General features: G+C 43.8%; 1 protein-coding gene and 1 pseudogene across 6 annotated transcripts in view; both read right to left on the bottom strand.

Moving 5' to 3' along the window:
- The window catches only part of PPCDC (phosphopantothenoylcysteine decarboxylase), a 55,745-nt gene extending 44,063 nt beyond the window's left edge, over window positions 1-11,682 (bottom strand). For 3 of the 5 annotated variants that reach the window (XM_084641998.1, XM_084642001.1, XM_084642002.1), the window contains exon 1: window positions 11,594-11,682. The gene's annotated coding sequence lies outside the window, so the exon portion shown is untranslated. Of the gene's footprint in view, window positions 1-11,522; window positions 11,542-11,593 lie in introns of those variants that run through there. The other 2 variants (XM_084641999.1, XM_084642000.1) reach the window with 2 other exon arrangements.
- Window positions 11,683-17,275: 5,593 nt separating this feature from the next.
- LOC311527940 (histone H3.2 pseudogene) lies at window positions 17,276-20,706 on the bottom strand (annotated as a pseudogene). Its single transcript has one exon. The product of its transcript is annotated as a histone H3.2 pseudogene (transcript).
- Window positions 20,707-20,780: the final 74 nt, after the last annotated feature.

Genomic DNA, 20,780 nt, shown 5'->3' with positions numbered 1-20,780 from the left:
CTGATGTATGAACTTACGTTTAAGGCACAAGACTAGGATTCAAGTTTGAATCACTGCCCAGTTCTGTAACAGAGAACCTGTGTGACGTCCAGCAAGACACTTAGTCTCCCTGTACTTCTGATCTATAAAATGGGGAGAATAATATTTCCTTTCTCCCACCCTTTGTCTGGCTTGGTCTAAACTTAAAATTTTAGGTTGACATAGCCACATTACTGAGGCGTGTGAAACTATGCCAACCTAAGCCCCACACAGGTTCAGCTAAGCCAACAGAAGAATGCTTCCGTCAACCTAGCTACCGTCACTTGGAGAGGTGGTGTTCCTTGTTCGATGAAAAAACCCCTTCGTTAGCTTAAATTGCATTTACATTACAGGGTTATGGTATCACAGCTACAGCACCACAGCAATGCCACTGTACTGCAGACATAGCCTATCTCTCAATAAGTGTTTGCACAGCGCTTAACACAATAGGTATGTGATCTCTGCTGGAGCTTCTAGGCAATATTGTGATATAAACAGTAATAATAATGACTTTTTCAGGACTCTGAATCACTTGGGAGACATCCATTAAATAGTAAAGATTACTTAAAACACCTCTCTTTAAAATGAACTTCAGATAAATTTGGGCAAATGGGTGATGGGTCTCTAACAATAAGCAAGATATGGTAGTAAGTAATTTGAATAAATTACCCACAAAAACAAAGGGACCATTTATGTTTATAGAAAGATCTAATATCCTAAAAATGAACACGCTCCTGAAATTTTTATATGTTTTCCATTGTTTGCCTATGAACTTATGACATTTTTCCAAAATACTTGATTGATTATTTATAATTTAATGAAAAACAAAATCACCCAGGGCAAATTTAACCCCTGATCCTGCAATTCACTGCACAGAAACTAAGGCCATCACACATGAACCACTCATCGTAACAAATTTTTAACTTTGGCATGAGATTTTAACACATTAGAAAATTAAAACTCATTTTCATTATGGTCATTATATTAAAATGACTGAAGTCAATGGAAATCTGCTCCGAACGCAGTAGTCCATCCACACATCATAAGTTGAGGGATCAGAGCCTAACTTTGTTAATGCTGTCTTATAATACAAGGGATATATAGGTAACCCACCCTCCAAAATATTGCTCAAAGGTTCAGTTTCTTTTGTCTTGGGAACAGGGACATTCGATTTATGTATTGGCTAAGGTAACTCAGGATACTGTAACATCTTATAATGTTTTATCTATATTCAATTTAAATGAAATTAAGGCCATCACAAATGATTCAGTAGGAACAGGGGTTGGGGTTTTTTTTGGCATAACTCCCATATGACTATTAAATAATAACTCTAAATCACCAACCTATCCCTGTCCTAAACTTTGCAAAAGAAAATTACACAATTAGGTTAATAAATATCATTTTGAAAGATTAATGAAAAAAATTAAAAGTGTGATATTCCAGCTAGTTATTTCTTCTGATTCTTTATTTAACTGGAGCTTTGGGAAATTAACTGGAAGAGCCTTAAATGAATATTTTGGAAAGTAAAATGATTAAAATACAAGCAAGAACTAAAGGACTGATAATCACGGGGATATTTTGAAAGATTGCTAGAGAGGTGGAATACAGAATTAACTACAATTGATTAACTAAACTCATTTGGGGAAGACTGAGGTATAAACAAATGTGTAGGAATGCATATTACACATAGGATGTTATTTAATTTTCAAAACATATATAACACTCAAACAAATGAATATCTATAATCTAGGTATTTATACCACAGTAAACATTTTTAAATAAATATATAAAGCTAGTGGTGGAAGCTGGTGGACGTGATATACAACTTCCCAGACTAAATGTAAAATAAATGTTAGGGATTTCTGGTTCTGATCCAAAGTCAACTGAAGTCAATGGGAGTCTTTCCATCGACTTTAGATAAGACCCTTTATGCATGTGGTTTGGAAATGAAGAAGATTGCAAAGCTTTAGTTACAATTACATACAAGATTTGCTGGATGTGTTTGGTTTATTTAGTCCAAATGTTTGAATTATATATTATTTTCCAAATGCTCAAAGTGCTAAGCCCCTATTATACGTGGAGTTGGTAGTGACATCATAGTTAAGGTTACCAAACCCCTTCCACTTTAATGCACTGTTTTCAAGTCTTTATAACCTTGCCAGACTTCAATCATTTGGGCTGAAATGCTTGGTCTTTGCCTCATGCTGATTTTTGTTTAATAAAAAAACAAAACAAAACTGTTCTTCAGAATAAGGTCAGAGTTTTACATATACTCAGAACATCTTAGAGAGGCTTGCTGCTAAAATCTCTGAAGATTTAGTCTGCATCCAGCATGCTCCCTAACTGCACAGACCTTGAGCTCCTGAGAGAACACTGCAACAGCAAAAGCTGCTGTCCCTTTGGCCTATGGGAAGGCATGCTGAACTGAGAGCCAGAAGGGCGCATGAGTTGTTGTCTCAGCTCTTCCATCAATTGGTGTCGATAATTCCACGTTCTTCACAGCCCTTATTATTGTGCAAGGCCTCATTCCCCTAATTTAGAAGGCAGATAAGTATAACTCCCCCCATTTTACATGGGGAAAATGAGAGGTTGCACAAGGCCACTTCAGGAAGAGCTGGGAATAAATCCCTTGTCCAGATCCTCAAAGATATTTAGGCGCCTAACTCCATTTGGAGGTGCATTTTAGAGACACAGTACAGTCCCATGTGTCTCTAACATCTGACCAACATCTCAGTTAGCCATGTTACTTTCAGAATAAATGTGCCACTCTATGAGCTTGGCTGTGCTTTCTGTAACCATTGGACCTCTCTCATCTCCACAGACAAGAATGAAATCCAACAATATCGATGTCGTCAGATGCCACCACTGTGGTGCTCTGCTCAATGTTGATAACAGTCAGCTGAGTGCGTGTGTTCCCACTGTGTGCTGCCCCGACTCTGCAGGTTGCTGACACAGCAGGCCCCGAGAGAACCCCCTATGACCACAGACTCTGATAAGGTATGAAGGCACCCAGCCAGGTTTATTGCCAAACAAAGCACAGTAATAGTTTCCCGCAGACTGTACAGGACATACTTGAATATGTGCCCCCTGATAAGGGACCGGCTCTGTCAGTGGTGGGACTTACCACTGTCCCCTAGGCCAGACAAAGATATCCACTCAGGGATGCATTATTATACACAGGTACAAACAAGTTATACATCACTCCTGACGCACTGAGGTACAACCCCTCTATGCGTTACGGTGCTGCCTCTCTCCTGGTACATGTTGGTTCAAACAACTCTATCCACCATATTATCCTTTTGACCCTGTCTTTAGGATGGGTCAACCTGTTACTCGTTATCTCTGTGGAATGTTCATACCAGAATGTTCTGGTGCCATCCTGGCATGTTCATCCTATTAGTGCTTGATACCTTTTAGATATGTGTATACATGCAATAAGCAGCCTTCTTCTTGACAACTTCTGTGAGCAGGGCCTGCCTCTGGCTCACAGCTTAACTTTGCTTTATGTTAGAATAGTCTTGACCATTACTTTAGTTCAGGCCTCAGGCCTTACACTGGGTCTCTGATAAAAGGGTTTATGTTTCAGGGCCTCATCTTACTACATTCCCCCACTTTTTGTCTTTTTATGGGGTGGATGTTTACCCATCGTCCCAGAAAAGCATAATGCATGGACTAAAGATAACCCAGTGGGCTAAACACGGTTATGTGGTTACCTTATTTTACCATCCATACACTCCTGCCCCACCTGTCTTTAGTCTGCACATTCCGTCATACGACTGATGGACAGATTTTATTTTCCAACTGATGATAGTCCCTTACAGTGGGCCTAGGAATGTTAGGCCCGGGACCATGACTGAGGAATGTAGTATTCAGGGGGCACATATTCATAGTATGTCCTGTAGAGTCTGCGGGAAACTATTACTGTGCTTCATTTGGCAATAAACCTGGCCAGGTGCCTTCGTACCTTATCAGAGTCTGTGGTCATTGGGGGTTCTCCCGGGGTCTGCTGTGTCAGCGATCTGCAGAGACGGGGCAGCACACAGAGGGAACAAATGCACGCAGTCAACTGTTGTCATAATTGAACAGAGCAGAGCACCACACCGGTGGCATCTGATAACACTGGTGACCCCAACCACTGATCTGGTGAGTAAGGGAGCTGTCCGCTGTAGGAATCGCTGTCTAACATGATAGAAAACCACAAGCTAGGGAACCCCTTTAACCCCTCCCTGCAAATCCCCACAGAGTTTAAAAAATATAAAGGGAAAGAAACATGTAATGTAATTTGTAAGGCTAGGGCAGAAACTGTAGCCTTAAACTATAAAATACTGCAAACTATAACGATGGCTGTTAATGGTTAAAACTGCAAGCCACAGAATTGGTGGGGCAAGTAACAGTAACAAAGAAAGAGTTAAAAGAATCAAAAGAAGATACACAGCCCTGGAATGCTCCCACCCCTCCTTGCAGGGTGGCAAGCAGTCCAGAGACAACCAGCATTGGAACAGAGTAAAACATTGAAGACTGCTGCAAGGAACCTACAAAAAATACATGTGCCGTCCCCTGTTATAAATATTGGTGGTAAACAGCAGACTTCAGGTAGCTACCCTGTGCCTGAAGAATGGGGACAGAAGTGGAAAAAGGTGGCCCTAGTAAAATTAAAAGATGAAACGGGGTCCACTGCTGTGCAACCACTACCTTATGGTAAAAGCCAGGTTCTGGTAAAACCTAAAGCAGGACCTAGACTGGTGCCTGTCAGAACGGGACAAGTAAATGCACAGATGGAAAAAGCAGCACAGAGTACTTTCACTGAACTGGTAAATCAAATGAAGGAAAAAATGGAACAGTTCACAGAGCACATTACAAGACAGGAGCTGCGACTCAATCACAGGGGAGTGAATAAAAAGGAATTTCAAAGTCAAAAACTACAATTGAACAGGTTAACACCTAAAATTGATGCATTAACATATAGAGTTACCCAAAACCGGTTTCAGAGTAGCAGCCGTGTTAGTCTGTATCCGCAAAAAGAAAAGGAGTACTTGTGGCACCTTAGAGACTAACAAATTTATCTGAGCATAAGCTTTCGTGAGCTACAGCTCACTTCATCGGATGCACGTGCCAGAAGTACTCCTTTTCTTTTTCCAAAAACAGTTAACTGCAGGGAAGAAAAGGACACTTCTGCAATCTGTTTGGCATGCAGACAAAAACAGACAGTGGGGGAACAAATTCAGGTTTTACAAGAGCAGATAATTACCTCCACTCTCATCTCAGAGCCAGGATAAAAACCCAGGGTGCGGTTTCCCAACTGCTTTTACCCACAGAACCACACTCCGCACTCAGCTAAAAATATAACCCCCTTTCTCAAATATTTTTACATACCAGTATGTTTTCTTTTATATCCTTTATCAATTTCCTAAGCTTGCTGCTGCTGCCTGTACCTTAAGAGTTAATGTCTCTTGGCTCACGTCTCACTACCTTCACCTCCCTGCCCCTGCTTTTTCCATGCCTCTCCTCACTTCGACTCTTTCTCTGTTTTAAAAGTTAAAAGTTATAGTTTTTACAAAAACCTCCAAAAGATAAAGCAATTGAAAACAGAACAAAACAAGAAACAAAAAGAAAACAAGGTAACAACTTTACTTTAAATAAATCCGGTAAATTAATTATTTTAACCCTTCAGGAATGCAACAGCTAGAATTATTCCTAACTTTCTTGAAAATATGGTTGCCAAGCAACAGAAATGCCCACTCTGCTTCTAATCCTAACCACTCACTAATATTTGAAACATGGGCTTTTCTTATTTCCATATAGCAGAGTTTTAAAATAATGTTAAATATAAAGTAATTCAAAATTCCTTGTTACCAAATTAATACAATAAATTTGGCAAATATTAATATATTTGTAATCAATTGTTAAAAGTTTTAAATAAGGTGAATAACTTGTTTATTCAAATGTTTAACCCTTTTTATTTTTGTTTACCTTATTTTATATAGTTATTAATAGAATTCTGTCGCCATTTCTTTTTAATTGCAAGTTTGTCCTGTATGTCATGTGTTGTTTGTTGTGTGTGTCATGTGACTGCTTTTTATTATTTTTATTTTGTTGTAACAAAAGTCAATGTTATACCCTTTTAAAAATATATGTATATGTGGTACTGCACTATTTTAAGAAGCAAAGGAGTACTTGTGGCACCTTAGAGACTAACCAATTTATTAGTCTCTAAGGTGCCACAAGTACTCCTTTTCTTTTTGCGAATACAGACTAACACGGCTGTTACTCTGAAACCTGTCACTATTTTAAGATCATGGTTGGGGTATAATCATAGTATTATTAATACCAATTTTTTGTGCAAAGTTCAAAAACGTTTCAGTTACAAATATATGTACGTATATTTCTGCCTCAACAAATAATGCAATTGCAAAGAAAAAGAATTCTCTTTTATTAATCACAGTTTTGTTTTTTAATTTTTTTTATTATTCAAAGAAAAAAATGTAAGGGGAAACCTCAACATTAGATAAAGATAATATTAACAAAATGTCAAGTTCTTGTTTGGGTTTTTATAAACTTGTTTGCACTTTTAAATATAGTTATTAGAATAAGATAGCAAAAACGTTTACAAATAACAATTTATGCATAAAGCTAACCAAACAATTTCAACAGGTTTCCACTTTTGGCTCCCAAACACAACAAAGCATCATGAAAGTTTAATATCCTCAAAGTATTTGCATGGACCTGTATTTAAAATTTATTTGGTTTGATTTCATACACTTTTCTTTTGTTATGTTATGTTAATGGGAAGCAGTGGTTGTTAAAGTTTGTGCTTCTAAACAGTTAACAAGAGTGATATTGGTATCACAAGCAAATTAACTCTAAAAAGCGTGGTAAAAATTATGTTATTGACTCTTCTGCTAGCAGAATGTTCAGCGGGGGGGAAAAAAGCAATGCACCTTCTCACAGAAGATTGTGAGCATTTATTTTAGCAGTTAAGCATTTAGTATAAAATATTAGTAATGCACCTCAAATGAAAATGAATGTCTATACAATTGCAAAAGTGTAGCTTGTGTTATAAAAGACTCCGTCCCTATTACATTGTAAACAAACTAAGTTAAACTTTGTATTAAGTTTGGGTTACTGAAAACAAAAACAAAACAAAAAATTTTACTATGTTAACTAACAAAAGTTGTTTAAGTTGCATTCCACAGACCAAAGACACCAGAAAATATCTGTACACAGTGAAAAAAAAACCAAGCATCAAAAAAAGAAAAATGAAGTGCTTTATAAATAAGAGACTGGTCAAATACACCTCTTATCTACCATATATGGACAATTACGTTAACAATCAGCTAAAAACCACTAGCTGGACCAGGATAAACTGTCATTTAATTTCAACTTGGTTACTGTGTAAAAACAACTGTATTATTGCTGTACTACTGTATTATTGTTGTACTGTTGTATTATTGCGGTATTGTATTATTGCTGTACAACATTTACAATGTGCATAACCTTGCTAAACTGTTTAACCAACACACAGGTAAAAATCAACAAACAAAAGGCAGCAAACATGAAGGCAAGGAGAAACAAATTCGTTAAAAAAAAATTGTTACATGGCAACTACAAATTAGGTATATAAATTCCCTGTTAGTACCGGTCACAATTTGGGATCAGTAACACTGCATCCTAACTGAGGCACATGTTATTCAAAACAGTTTTGTTCAGTGTCTGGGTACAAATACCAAATCCTGACACAGCAATATTTGAGAAATTGGTTACTGTCCATTCAGTAGGTTTTCTGAAAAACATCATCCATAAAAACAACTGGATCTATGTCAGCTACTGGCGCATCACGGGGGCAATGGAACCCATGGAACAGAGAAGCTAGCCATTCCTGTTTCCTGCCCAGCAAAGCTTACCAGAGGGCGATGACCAGCAGTAAGGGTAACCCACAACATGAATGCCCAGTACTGGGTAGTAACTAATTACAAGACATTTGTATATAAAGGCCTCATTTGTAGTGTCACTACTCCAAATTTCTGTTTTACTTCTCAGATGCATAATACCGTGGAACACACTATAACAATGCCTATCCCAGTATTTCAAAACACTCAGCCTACTACTAATGATGATACAGGTGATAACTGCAATTGCCCTAATAGGAGTGTGTTTCTATCTGTGGCACCAAAGTAAAAAGGCCAGAGTACAACACCAGACTGGAAAAACATGGTTATGCTTGCATATAAGGTGGTGTCATATGTACATATACATACTATACATATATACCCATATACACTACAAATATATATGCCATATCCATATTATTCATATATATTAATTATTTGGGAGTGCCTCTAAGGCTCAGTTATAATACTACATTCCTCAGTCATGGTCCCTGGCCTAACATTCCCAGGCCCACTGTAAGGGACTATCATCAATTGGAAAATAAAATCTGTCCATCAGTCGTTTGACGGAATGTGCAGACTAAAGACAGGTGGGGCATGAGTGTATGGATGGTAAAATAAGATAACCACATAACCGTGTTTAGCCCACTGGGTTATCTTTAGTCCATGCATTATGCTTTTCTGGGATGATGGGTAAACATCCTCCCCATAGAAAGACAAAAAGTGGGGGAATATAGTAAGATGAGGCCCTGAAACATAAACCCTTTTATCAGAGGCCCAGTATGAGGCCTGAACTAAAGTAATGGTCAAGACTTTTCTAACATAAAGCAAAGTTAAGCTGTGAGCCAGAGGCAAGCCCCGTTCACAGAAGTTGGCAAGACGGCAGCTGCTTATTGCACATATACATGTGCCAGGATGGCACCAGAATATGCCGGTAAGAACACATTCCACAGAGACAATGAGGAACAGGCTGACCTATCCTAAAGACAAGGTCAAAAGGATAATATGATGGACAGAGTTGTTTGTTCGAACCAACATGAGGAGAGAAACAGCACCGTAACACGTAGAGGGGTTGTACCACAATGCATCTGGAGTGATGCGTAACTTGTTTGCACCTGTGTATAATAATGCATCCCTGAGTGGATATCTTTGTCTGGCCTAGGGGACAGTGGTAAGTCCCACCACTAACTGAGCCAGTCCATTGTCAGGGGGCACGTATTCGAGTATGTCCTGTAGAGTCTATGGGAAACTATTACTGTGCTTTGTTTGGCAATAAATCTGGCCGGGTGCCTTCATACCTTAACAGAGTCTGTGGTCATTGGGGGGTTCTCTCAGGGCCTGCTGTGTCAGCAATCTGCAGAGTCGGGGCAGCACACGCACGCAGCTGACTGTTATCAACATTGAACAGAGCAGAGCAACACACCGGTGGCATCTGACGACAATCAACTCCCAACATTCCACTGCTATTTAGCAAATAACTGTGAGAAACACTGGAAAAATGTGTCATATTCCCCTCTAGTGGTAGGTTCATATAGAGGACAGCAGCCTACTTATGCTATCTGGTAATCCTTTAGTTCAAGCAGCAGAGTCTGTGCTGCAGATCTAAAAATCTTGGGTTTAACCCATGCTTATGCCCTATGCAGGTGGGGGACTCAATATGGTTCTATACAATGGAATTTTGGGGGAAGGACAGTGTTATACCTAGGAAATTATAGATTAAAAAAAAAAACTACCTTGAAGAATATTAAAACCACAAATTCAATCAGTCAAAGGTTAGGAAATACTAAGAAACAAGAGCAGGAACAGACAAATTGCTAAACAAATATCTATGTGAAAAATGCATTAAAGAAATAACAATATTCTACAAGAAGGCCCTAATCCTGCAATGAGCTCCATGGAAGACTGAACCCATGTAGTGATCCAGTGACTTTAGTGGCACTTCACATGGGTGTAGAGGTTGGCCTATGCAGAGCTCATTGCAGGATCAGGACATAAGTTTCCACAACAATACAGCATATAATAGGATTTTCTGCAATGTTTGGGACCATCATGTTATTATACTAGAGCATTTTTATTTTTTAAGGATGGGAAGATCTTCAAAGAAGAGAAATAAAATATGAAAGTGAAGCAGAACTGGGTCCAAACATAGAGCCCTTTGAAGTTATTTTTATTAGATGTCAGTAGCTGTTTAAGAAATTACAAGCACAAATTATTTTCCTTTGTATCCCCTCCATGTTATTAAACTACCAGTTACAGAACAACAGTGTTCATGTTACTGATGAATCCTCTTCCATCTGAAACACTGCTGGTTTCATCTACCCTTTCTTCTGAATAGGGCTGAATTCATCAGTAAAATTTGCCACAGCAGAACTTAACAATCTCTCTTTATATCCATGTTTAGCAATGTAAAAATATTGGTCCAAATTCTGCTTTCACTTCCACCAATACCACCCCATACACATGAACAGAATTACACTGGTGTAACAGAAGAGAATTGTGCCCTTTTTCAATAATCTTTGCAAGTCCTCTTAAAATGTGTCCATTCATCTGTTTATCCATGTGGTGTGTTCACTGCAAACACATTACAGTCACATGTGCGACAGAAAGAAAACGGAGAAAACAGTAGAGTGCCTAGTTAGACAAGAAAAATCATAGCAGATCTTTACATTGTGTGCAAAAGGGCAGCATGTGTGTATTATAGCTAGACATTACTTGTATTCTGATAAGTGTCCACAACATTCTCCTCAAACAACACAGGAAAGTACAGACCAGGGACAGGCACTCACACTGCCCCGGTCCTGGCCACCGGTCCGCGAGGGCTCTGCATTTTAATTTAATTTTAAATGAAGCTTCTTAAACATTTTAAAAAACCTTATTTACTGTACATACAACAATAGTTTAGTTATATGTATATATACATACATATAGAAAGAGACCGTCTAAAAACGTTAAAATGTATTGCTGGCACGCAAAATCTTAAATTAGAGTGAATAAATGAAGACCCGGCACACCACTTCTGAAAGGTTGCCGAGCCCTGGTACACACGGTAGCCTGAAGAACTTGCAGTCTAATAGCCTGCTGCTTCAAGAGGTTCTTTGTACGTTTCATGGGCACCTGCAGCGCTCACACTGCGTCCCTTTGCACACAGGTCTTGCCAGGAGATCACGCCTGACCATTCAGGGTCCAGCACATCACTGATTACTGCTGCTGGTAGGACACCAACGGGCAGCAGCCAGTAAAACACAGGGCTCCGCTTTTAGCCCCGCACCCCTCCAAAGAGTGTGCTGGGGCGCGCATGGGGCGAGGAAGGGGTTCGCCCCCCCGCCGCGTGCCCAGAAACGGGGAGAGGTATGGAAGCGCCCAGGCGCTATGGAGGGATGTTTTGTATCACCTACTAGATCATGGCGGGGGGCGGGGGGGGAGGTGCAGTGAACGCGGAGGAGGGGCCGTCCTCCCGCAGGGTAGGGCTGCGCGAGCGTGGAGGGTGGACACGTCGCTGCCCCCCCATTTAACACGGCAGAGGCGGCGAAAGTCCCTGAGCCCCCCTGCCCCCACCCTCCTGTAACCATGGCACCAGCCAACCAGGGCGCGAGGGCCACCTCCAACCCCCCGAGTTACCGGGGCACTACCGGTCCAGCCTGCCCCGCTCAGCCAGACAGACCCACTCCCCCGAACCTCGCTCCGCTCACCCTTGCGGCGGCGCTCGACCCCGCACTGCCGGAAGTGCTGCCTGCACCGGAAGCGGCCGCGCGAGCAGAGCATGGTGGGAGATGTAGTTCTCTCCTCCGCCTGAGGCACCCCCCCCGTTCCCACCCTGAGCTCGCGCTCGTTCGCCCTGAGCCCCTGACAGCGCCATCCCCCAGGTAGCTGAGTCCTTCCGTGGCGGGCCGGGGCTGTGTGACACGCGGGAGGCCTTTCCGCCCCCAAGGCAGTGACGTCACGGGGGTCCCGCTTGACATCACCAGGGTGACAGGACGAGGAAAGCAAAAAGAACAGGAGGACTTGTGGCACCTTAGAGACTAACCAATTTATTTGAGCATGAGCTTTCGTGAGCTACAGCTCACTTCATCAGATACATACTGTGGAAACTGCAGCAGCCATTATATACACAGAGAGATCATGAACCAATACCTCCTCCCATCCCACTCTCATGCTGGTAATAGCTTATCTAAAGTGATCATCAAGTTGGGCCATTTCCAGCACAAATCCAGGTTTCCTCACTCTCCACACCCCCCCCCACAAACTCACTCTCCTGCTGGTGATAGCCCATCCAAAGTAACAACTCTCTTCACAATGTGCATGATAATCAAGGTGGGCCATTTCCTGCACAAATCCAGGTTCTCTCACCCCCCTCCAAAAACCACACACACAAACTCACTATCCTGCTGGTAATAGCAAAGTGCCTCTTGCCCTTCTACCTCCACTCTGCACCCTCGGCTCCGCCCTTCCCCCGGCCACACGCAGGAGCGCCCGGCTCCCGCTGCGTGCACACGCGGTGGCTGTGACGTGACGGTCTCCCCGTCCCCATCCCTGCTTGTTTGCCAGTGGCAGCGCGCTGGGCCCTGGGCCGCCCCCTGCTGCGCCTCTGGGCCTCGGGGCGGGCGGGGGCCAGAGACAGCTGCATCGCCGCCGTGGCATACCAGCTCCAGGGCCCACGAAATGCGCCCTAGGAGAGCTCAGCGCTGCCCCAAACCCTGCGGCAGAGAACTAGGCCGGCCAACCCAGCTCTAAGATTGTCCGGGAGGCTCCAGGAATTAAAGATTCTCTCATGTGATGAAAGCTCCAGACAGATGGTCACCTGACACTTACACCCCTACAGCGAGTAGGGCAGGGCCCTGCCCTGGGCCTCGGAATCGGGGGTGCACCTGGCAGGTGCGGCCCCGCAGCCTCAGCATGGGGGCAGATTGCAGCAGCCTGGTGCATGGAAGCACCATAGGGTCCCCATTAGTCCTGCAAGGTCTCATCCCACCTGAAAATGGAAGGGTATGAGCCCCCCTCTTTTTCCTAAAGGGGGAAATACTCAATGGAGCAGTGTTGGGGGCTCTGCTGCTATGGCAGCTTCAGGTTCTGTCACAGACCTGAGCTTGGCCTCCAAGAGCCCTTCCCCACAGAGCCCGGCTGCTAAGGGCTCCCTCTGCTCCAGCAGACTTGGAGGCAATGGGGACAGGCGGCCGAGGGGTGACAAGTACAGTAGCTAGCAGTGCCCAGAGACCACTGGGAAACTAGTGCTTCCTCCAGACCCAATCTGTTGATGAGCAGGGCAGTCTGGCCCCTCTCTGCCAGGAATATTGTTTGAAAGTGGCTCCCTCATAAGAAGTGGGGTCTTCAGCACTGAAGGACTCCCCCCCCCCAAAGACCCAGAGCACTGCCGGGTAAGTAAACATTTAAAAGGCGCCAAGTAATTAAAAAGGCACCACTTCTGCTCGGTGGGGGAGCAGCTGCTGCCCTGCTCCCCCCATAGCTACACTACTGGGTGTAGGGTAGAAGTGGTCCCCAACCAAAGTCCTGGACCTCAGCACCCTTAAACTTTGGATCCAGATCCAAACGTCTCCACTTCCCCCGGCAAGTGGATAGGGGGAAAATCACCCTGGCCACAACCAAAGTAATTGTCCCTATGCAGTCCCCAGTGCACAGGGCAAGAATGAGGCCCATCTGTGCATTTCATAGCACATTACAAAGCAGCCCACAGTTATTCCAGTGTTACTGACATCTTTTTAGGATCAGAAACAAGCGCCATTAGCTTCCCCAGGTGTAACGGGCACAGCCAGATTCCTGCCACCTCTTCTTCACAAGGACTGTAATCATATGCGTTTGAACAGTGCCCAATGCAATCCTGGGGCCTGATCCTGACAGACCTGTAGGTACTAACACAATTCAAATAATGGAAATATGCCCACTTTGTCTATATACAGGAACTGTTACCATAATATTGAAAGATTCAGTTCACACTCCCAAGCCCACAGTGAACTACCACATATCAGAGGCCCGTCTGTGAGCAGCAATCCCACACCAAGGTTCACTGCGTCATTGCTGGACATTCATCTGTCACACCAACAGACAGATTGTCCTCAGTGTCTGCTCCTCCAGGAAGCTGTTCCTTTGTCCTGGAGCAGACAGACAGCAGAAACAGTGACCCACCAGCTCTGAAGTTGAAAAAATTCAGAGAGAACATTAATAATAACAACACAGTAGCTCTTCATTCTCTCCTTCCCGATCAGCCCAACTGCATCCAGCTCACCCTAAAAGTAGTATAATAAATAATTTATAATAAAGATATAAAAATAGGGTTCAGAATACCCTGAAAGGAATAATGTAATTAAAAATAACTAGTAAGCATTAAGGCTAAGAATAAAGAGCAAATGCTAATTACAATCCATGGTAAATGCTAATAAGAATAATGAATATTGAATGATAATAGTAAATAGTCAATTCTAATATTATTGTTCATAATAAAAATAAATAGTGAATGCTAATAATAATAAAACACAGACTTGAATCCTATGGACTGTTAATAGAAATCAGGGCAGCCTTGCAGGTAGTCTCTGTCCTGGAGGTGTTTAGGCTCTGTGTTCCTGTGTGGGAATGGGGACATGGGCCGCAGGGGCTCTTAGCAGGACTGAAGAAGATAGAAAGCCAAATCAAGACTATATCCTGGGGCTTTGGACCTCTCATCTCCCACTTAGGGGCTTGCACATTGGCTTCAAAGGGACAGGAAAATCTCTCTCCCCCAGTAACAGGCTCCTTTGCAAACTGGATCCTGTTTGAGAGCAGATGGTCCCATATTCTTAAGGGGATCATTTGATCATGACTTGGGTCTAAAGTGATCCACCCCACTTCTCATGGGTGCATCATAAGCTCCACCTCACCTGGGCATGTGTGGCTCTGCTAGGGGCCAGATCCCAGTCTGAGGAGCCAGTGATCCAGCCTGTGACAACCATTTCAGGGAGGGAGGCCTGAGAGTCTTTACTCCACCTCTCCCAGGATTGTAAGCGTGAGACATCTGTCACCGCCCCGCCACCATCCTGGGAGGAGCAGCCAGCTCCTCTCCGTACCCCTCAGGTATTTGTGCTGGGCCCACCCACCAATCCTGCTTCTACAATGGGGTTCAGGCAAGTAGTAGGCCACTTCTCCCCCAAGCCCTCAGCACCTTTTGGGGATGGCCATCCCATTCTACAGCAGTGGATCCACCTGGCACAGCCCCTGCAGCCCCCCACTGCCTCCCAGCAGGCTCTTGGGACTAGGATACCCCCAGAGGCTTTGTGCAGGGCCAGTTTTAGGGATGGTCAGTCAGGGTGGTTGCCTGGGCATCAACTTCCAGAGGGTGAAACATTAGTCATCCATTTTTTTGGTTTGGGGTTTTTTTGCTTGGCCACTCGGGCACCTTCCTGAGTGGCAAAACACCTAGGGCTGGCCCTCATGGCCCCATAGTGAAGGCTTAGATGATGGGTGTCCTGAAAGGACCAGTCATTCCAGTGATCAGCAGGAGAAGGCGCTGCAGACAATCCCCCCAGCCAGGGAACCCCACAGGAGAGAGAGGCAAGAAACAACAGGGGATCCTGGTGGGGCCAAACCAGCTACTAGAGCAGAGAAGAAACCATTGGAGACACACTGTCCCACCCCATGTGACGAGGCTCTGGGGGCAGCAATGCTGAGAGGGACCAGGAATAGGCAGAGCAGGGAGCACATCTGGTTACAATCCCATATGGGAGCCACACAAGGCCGGTGCAACTGAGGCCTGGATCTCAGCTGAAGCCTCTATGAGGTATCGAATTATTAATAATCATCTTTGCACAACCTGAGTGGGAATCCACTGTACTGTGCTGAGGGCAGAATTTATCTCAGTCCAAAACGTTACAGCTTATAATAGTTATTGTGATGTTTGGTGCCAGTAAAGAATTATGTTTTACAGAACAAGAGTACCTTCAAAGCAACGTCATCATGATGTAATATGATGGTGGGGCCTACAAGGGGATCAAACCAACATATTGGCATTATCAGCATCACACTAATCATATTGTGATATAACAGTGCAATGTCCTCAAAAAATTTGTGGGCCATTTCCAACTGGGATCATCCCACAAAGTTCAGGATAGGGGCAACCACGCCCTGTGATATTTCCTACAGTCACAAGCCAAATTACTTTCAGCTCTCTTAATTTCTAGCCTATGCATATCAACTATCTGCCCCCAAATTCTGAGCTTGGTAGTACTGGAGTTTGACTGAAAAGGGCAGTAGGATTCTTCTTACAGTTACTATACAGCAGTTTATAATATGTGGGCTGGGACACAGTAAGTGACAAGGCAGGTCTTCAAGAATCAGAAGCCTACTTGAAGACACAGGTCCAATTTCTCCTGTCTTACACTCCATTAATCCCCATGCATTCAGGCCAGAATGTGCCCATAGACTTGAACAGAGCAAGAACAACTGTCATAAGATTAAAAGAAAAGGAGGACTTGTGGCACCTTAGAGACTAACAAATTTATTTGAGCATAAGCTTTCATGAGCTACAGCTCACTTCATGGGATGCATTCAGTGGAAAATACAGTGGGGAGATTTATATACACAGAGAACATGAAACAATGGGTGTTACCATACACACTGTAACGAGAGTGATCAGGTAAGGTGAGCTATTACCAGCAGGAGAGCGTGCGGGGTGGGGTGGGGGGGTGGAGTTTGCCAACTGTGTCCACCTATCTATTCAGGAGACACTATCATAGGGCCTAATCACATCAGCCACACTATCAGAGGCTCGTTCACCTGCACATCTACCAATGTGATATATGCCATCATGTGCTAGCAGTGCCCCTCTGCCATGTACATTGACCAAACTGGACAGTCTCCACATAAAAGAATAAATGGACATAAATCAGACGTCAAGAATTATAACATTCAAAAACCAGTCAGAGAACACTTCAATCTCTTTGGTCACTCGATTACAGACCTAAAAGTGGCAATTCAACAAAAAAACTTCAAAAACAGACTCCAACGAGAGACTGCTGAATTGGAATTAATTTGCAAACTACATACAATTAACTTAGGCTTGAATAAAGACTGGGAGTGGTTGGGTCATTACACGAAGTAAAACTATTTCCCCATGTATATCCCGCCCCCCCCTTCCTCAGACGTTCTTGTAAACTGCTGGAAATGGCCCACCGTGATTATCACTACAAAAGGTCCCCCCCCAGCCCCCCGCGCTCTCCTGTTGGTAATAGCTCACCTTACCTGATCACTCTGGTTACAGTGTGTATGATAACACCCATTGTTTCATGTTCTCTGTGTATATAAATCTCTCACTGTATTTTCCACTGCATGCATCCAATGAAGTGAGCTGTAACTCATGAAAGCTTATGCTCAAATAAATTGGTTAGTCTCTAAGGTGCCACAAGTCCTCCTTTTCTATCTGCCATTTTGTTGCCCAGTCACCCAGTTTTGTGTGATCTCTTTGCAGTCTCCTTTGGACTTAACTATCTTGAGTAATTTTGTATCATCTGCAAATTTTGCCACCTGTGTACCCCCTTTTCCAGATTATTTATGAACGTTGAACAGCACTGGTCCCAGTACTGACACTTGGGAGACACCACTATTTACCTCTTCCATTCTCACCATTTATTCCTATCCTTTGTTTCCTATCTTTAACTTGAGTGCCTGGCAATGCTTTCAGAATCCTCTAACAATCCTTAATTTACTTTGATGACAAGCCTTTTGTTATCTTAAAAAGAAAAGGAGGACTTGTGGTGCCACAAGTCCTCCTTTTCTTTTTGCGAATACAGACTAACACGGCGGCTACTCTGAAATTTGTTATCTTAATCACCCTCCCTCTGTGTATAAACAAACTCCCTGGCCCAAAGGCAGAAGTTAGGAGCAACACACAGCTCATCACATATCACACAAGCTGTGTTGCAATTAACAGCTCCGCCTGGGGCTAGGGTGCGTGCTGGGAGCAGACCTCAGGGATGAAACTCAGAGGGGGATAGAGCCCCAACCGCCCCGCCTAAATGGCCCACCTGCCAGTAAATGAAAATTATGAAAATGTTAGGCTCAAACTGGTCCAAGGCAAGTGAGTCAGCCCTTATCACTGCAAGACCTAATCCCGTTGCTTAGGCCAGTATGAACTGGGAGAGCTACAAGGCAGCATGTTTAACTAGTGGTGGAGGAAGAGGGAGTGGTTCAGGTGGCTGTCAAGAGAACCCTAGGATGGATGAGTATGGAAGAGTAGTAGAAGGAGCCCCATCCAGTCCCTCTCAACCAGAAAGATGGAAGCTACAAAATGAGTGCTCCATGGTGATCAGTATTGGAGGGTAAAGTGGGAGATCCTGAGGGATGCAGAAATCCTGGTACAGGCCTATGCATTCCTGAAATCACCTCTAAAGTCCTAGCAATTACCAGGCACTGTTGACTGTTCCAGACTCAGCATGGCTTTTCACAGACATATTTGTTATAGGTGGATGCTTTAATTCAGCTGATGACCACAGTTCTTATGCAGGTGGTGATGAGAACACAGATGCCTACATAGTGACACTGGGGCCTCACGGGGTGGAGTGAAATCCTGTCTCTTTCCCAGTGTTTTGTTTGTTTGTTCATTTATTTACTGTGGGATGGATGCATGAGAGAGTCGGAAGTAGGATTCATTACTGGACACCGAGAATGGGAGCTGCAGTATCTGACATCCCTAAAAAATCATTAAACTCAAGACTCAACTCCTACCTGAGTATTGCAGGAACCCACTTTGGCACAGCGAGGCTAACCCTCGTGCTTCTGCAGTCGTAATAGTTTCCTAGTTGCCAAAAGGTGGTGGGTGTAAGCTTTTAAGCTCTCACCTCAGATATGCCAGGCTAACTGGATGTCCATGGGCATGATGGTGACTCTCTGGGCATGAGAATAGCGCACAGGTTGGTGTCCTCAAAGAGCCCCACCAAGTAGGCTTCGCTGGCCTCCTACATGGCCATAACAGCCAAGCTCTGGAAGTGCAAGTTGGTCTTGAAGTCCTGGACGATTTCATGGACTAGGCGCTGGAAGGGCAACTTGCAGATGAGCAAGTCAGTGGATTTCTGGTAGCAGTGGATCTCTTGCAGGACGACAGTACTGGGTGGGTAATGATGAGGCTTCTTCACTCCCCCAGTAGCAGGAGCGCTCTTCCAGGCAGCTTTAGTGGCCAACTGCTTACAGGGGGCTTTGCCACCGGTGGACTTACAGGCGATCTGCTTGGTCCTGGCCATTCTCAGCAACCCTCAATCACAACTCTGCGGTCATAGCAGGCACTGGCTGTGCACTCAGTAGGAAAGGAGATAGCACTAGGCTCAGCAGACAGTGATGTGGGATTACTGTGAGGAAGTGATTGGTATTGGGTGGGCAGCAGCCACTAAGATGAATCCGATGGAGGACATTTTTTGTCCTAGCTGCCAGTGATGTTGTGAGGGAGCCAACGCTGCTTTAACTGCACTAGTAGCAAGATAAAAAGACTTATGCTAGTGTCTCAGGAGGCAATAAGTTCAAGTAGAAAACAGCAAAATTCAGAGTGAGTTGATGTAATATATAAAACTCTCAGCTAGCTGGTTACAGCTGGCCTTCAAAACCCAGAGACAATATTACACAGGAAAAAGCAGGAGCAAGAAGAGTGGATTGCTCAAATTGTGAGCCATTAGAAAATAGGAACATAGGAATTGCCATATTGGATCAGACCACTGGTCCATCTAGTTAATACCCTATCTCCAACACTGGCCAGAGCCAGATGATGGCATAAGAATCATAGACTTTAAGGCCATAAGAGACCATGATGATCATCTAGTCTGACTTCCTGCACATTGCAGGCCACAGAACGTCACCCACCCATTCCTGTAATAGACCCCTAACCTCTGGCTGAGTCACTGACGTCCTCTAATCATGATCTGAAGACTTTCTAGTTACAGAGAATCCACCATTTACACTAGTTTAAACCTGCAAGTGACCCATGCCCCATGCTGCAGAGGAAGGCAAAAACGCCCCAGGGTCTCTGCCAATATGACCTGGGGGAAAAGTTCTTTCCAACCCCAAATATGGCAACTGGCTACACCCTGAGCATGCAGGCAAGACCCAGCAGCGAGACCCATGGGAAAGAATTCTCTGTAGTAACTCTAGTGTCCCATCCCCAGCCATTGGACATATTTGCTGGTAACCATAGCAGATCAGCTACATACCATTGTAGGCAGTCTCATCATACCATCTACTCCATAAACTATCAAGCTCAGTCTTGAAGCCAGTTAGGTTTTTTTGTCCGCACTGCTCCCCTTGGGAGGCTGTTCCAGAACTTCACTCCTCTGATGGTTAGAAACCTTCATCTAGTTTCAAGCCTAAACTTGTTGATAGTTTATATCCATTTATTATTCGGTATATGTGGGGTAGGTGAGCTCCAATAGTTAGAGACTGCCTTAAGCATGAGATTTAATCTCTCCTTAGCTCTTGACACTCCACAATTTTATGTATCTCCATTGCAAATTTAAAAGCAAAATGTTTATGAGGCAATGGTGATGTGATACAGACCCTTTGAGTGCTGGATCACTGGTCTCAACTGGAATGACACTGGCAGTAACCAAATGTCATCACCTGCAGATGGATGATTTTTGTCATTGCAAAAGGTCTTTGTGGTTTCCTTCCAGCTCCTAATGTGTAGGTACCCCCTTTACATGTCAACCCCATATCTGGCAGGCCATTGGACTGCTATTAACAGACAGTGAACATCATCGAAATGGCCTCTCTAAACTAAGTGTAGGAAAGCTTGCACTGCTGTTTCCTGTGCTGTAACTGTCCTCTGGATAAAGAGGAGACTTCAGTCTTAAGGAATGTCAAGCCACACTTTTTACCCACACAAAACTGACTTATAAAGAGCAACAAACAACATTT

This window comes from Lepidochelys olivacea, assembly GCF_965140295.1.
Source record: "Lepidochelys olivacea isolate rLepOli2 genome assembly, chromosome: 10".
Lineage (NCBI taxonomy): Eukaryota > Metazoa > Chordata > Testudines > Cheloniidae > Lepidochelys > Lepidochelys olivacea.
This window is presented reverse-complemented; position numbering and strand designations above follow the sequence as displayed.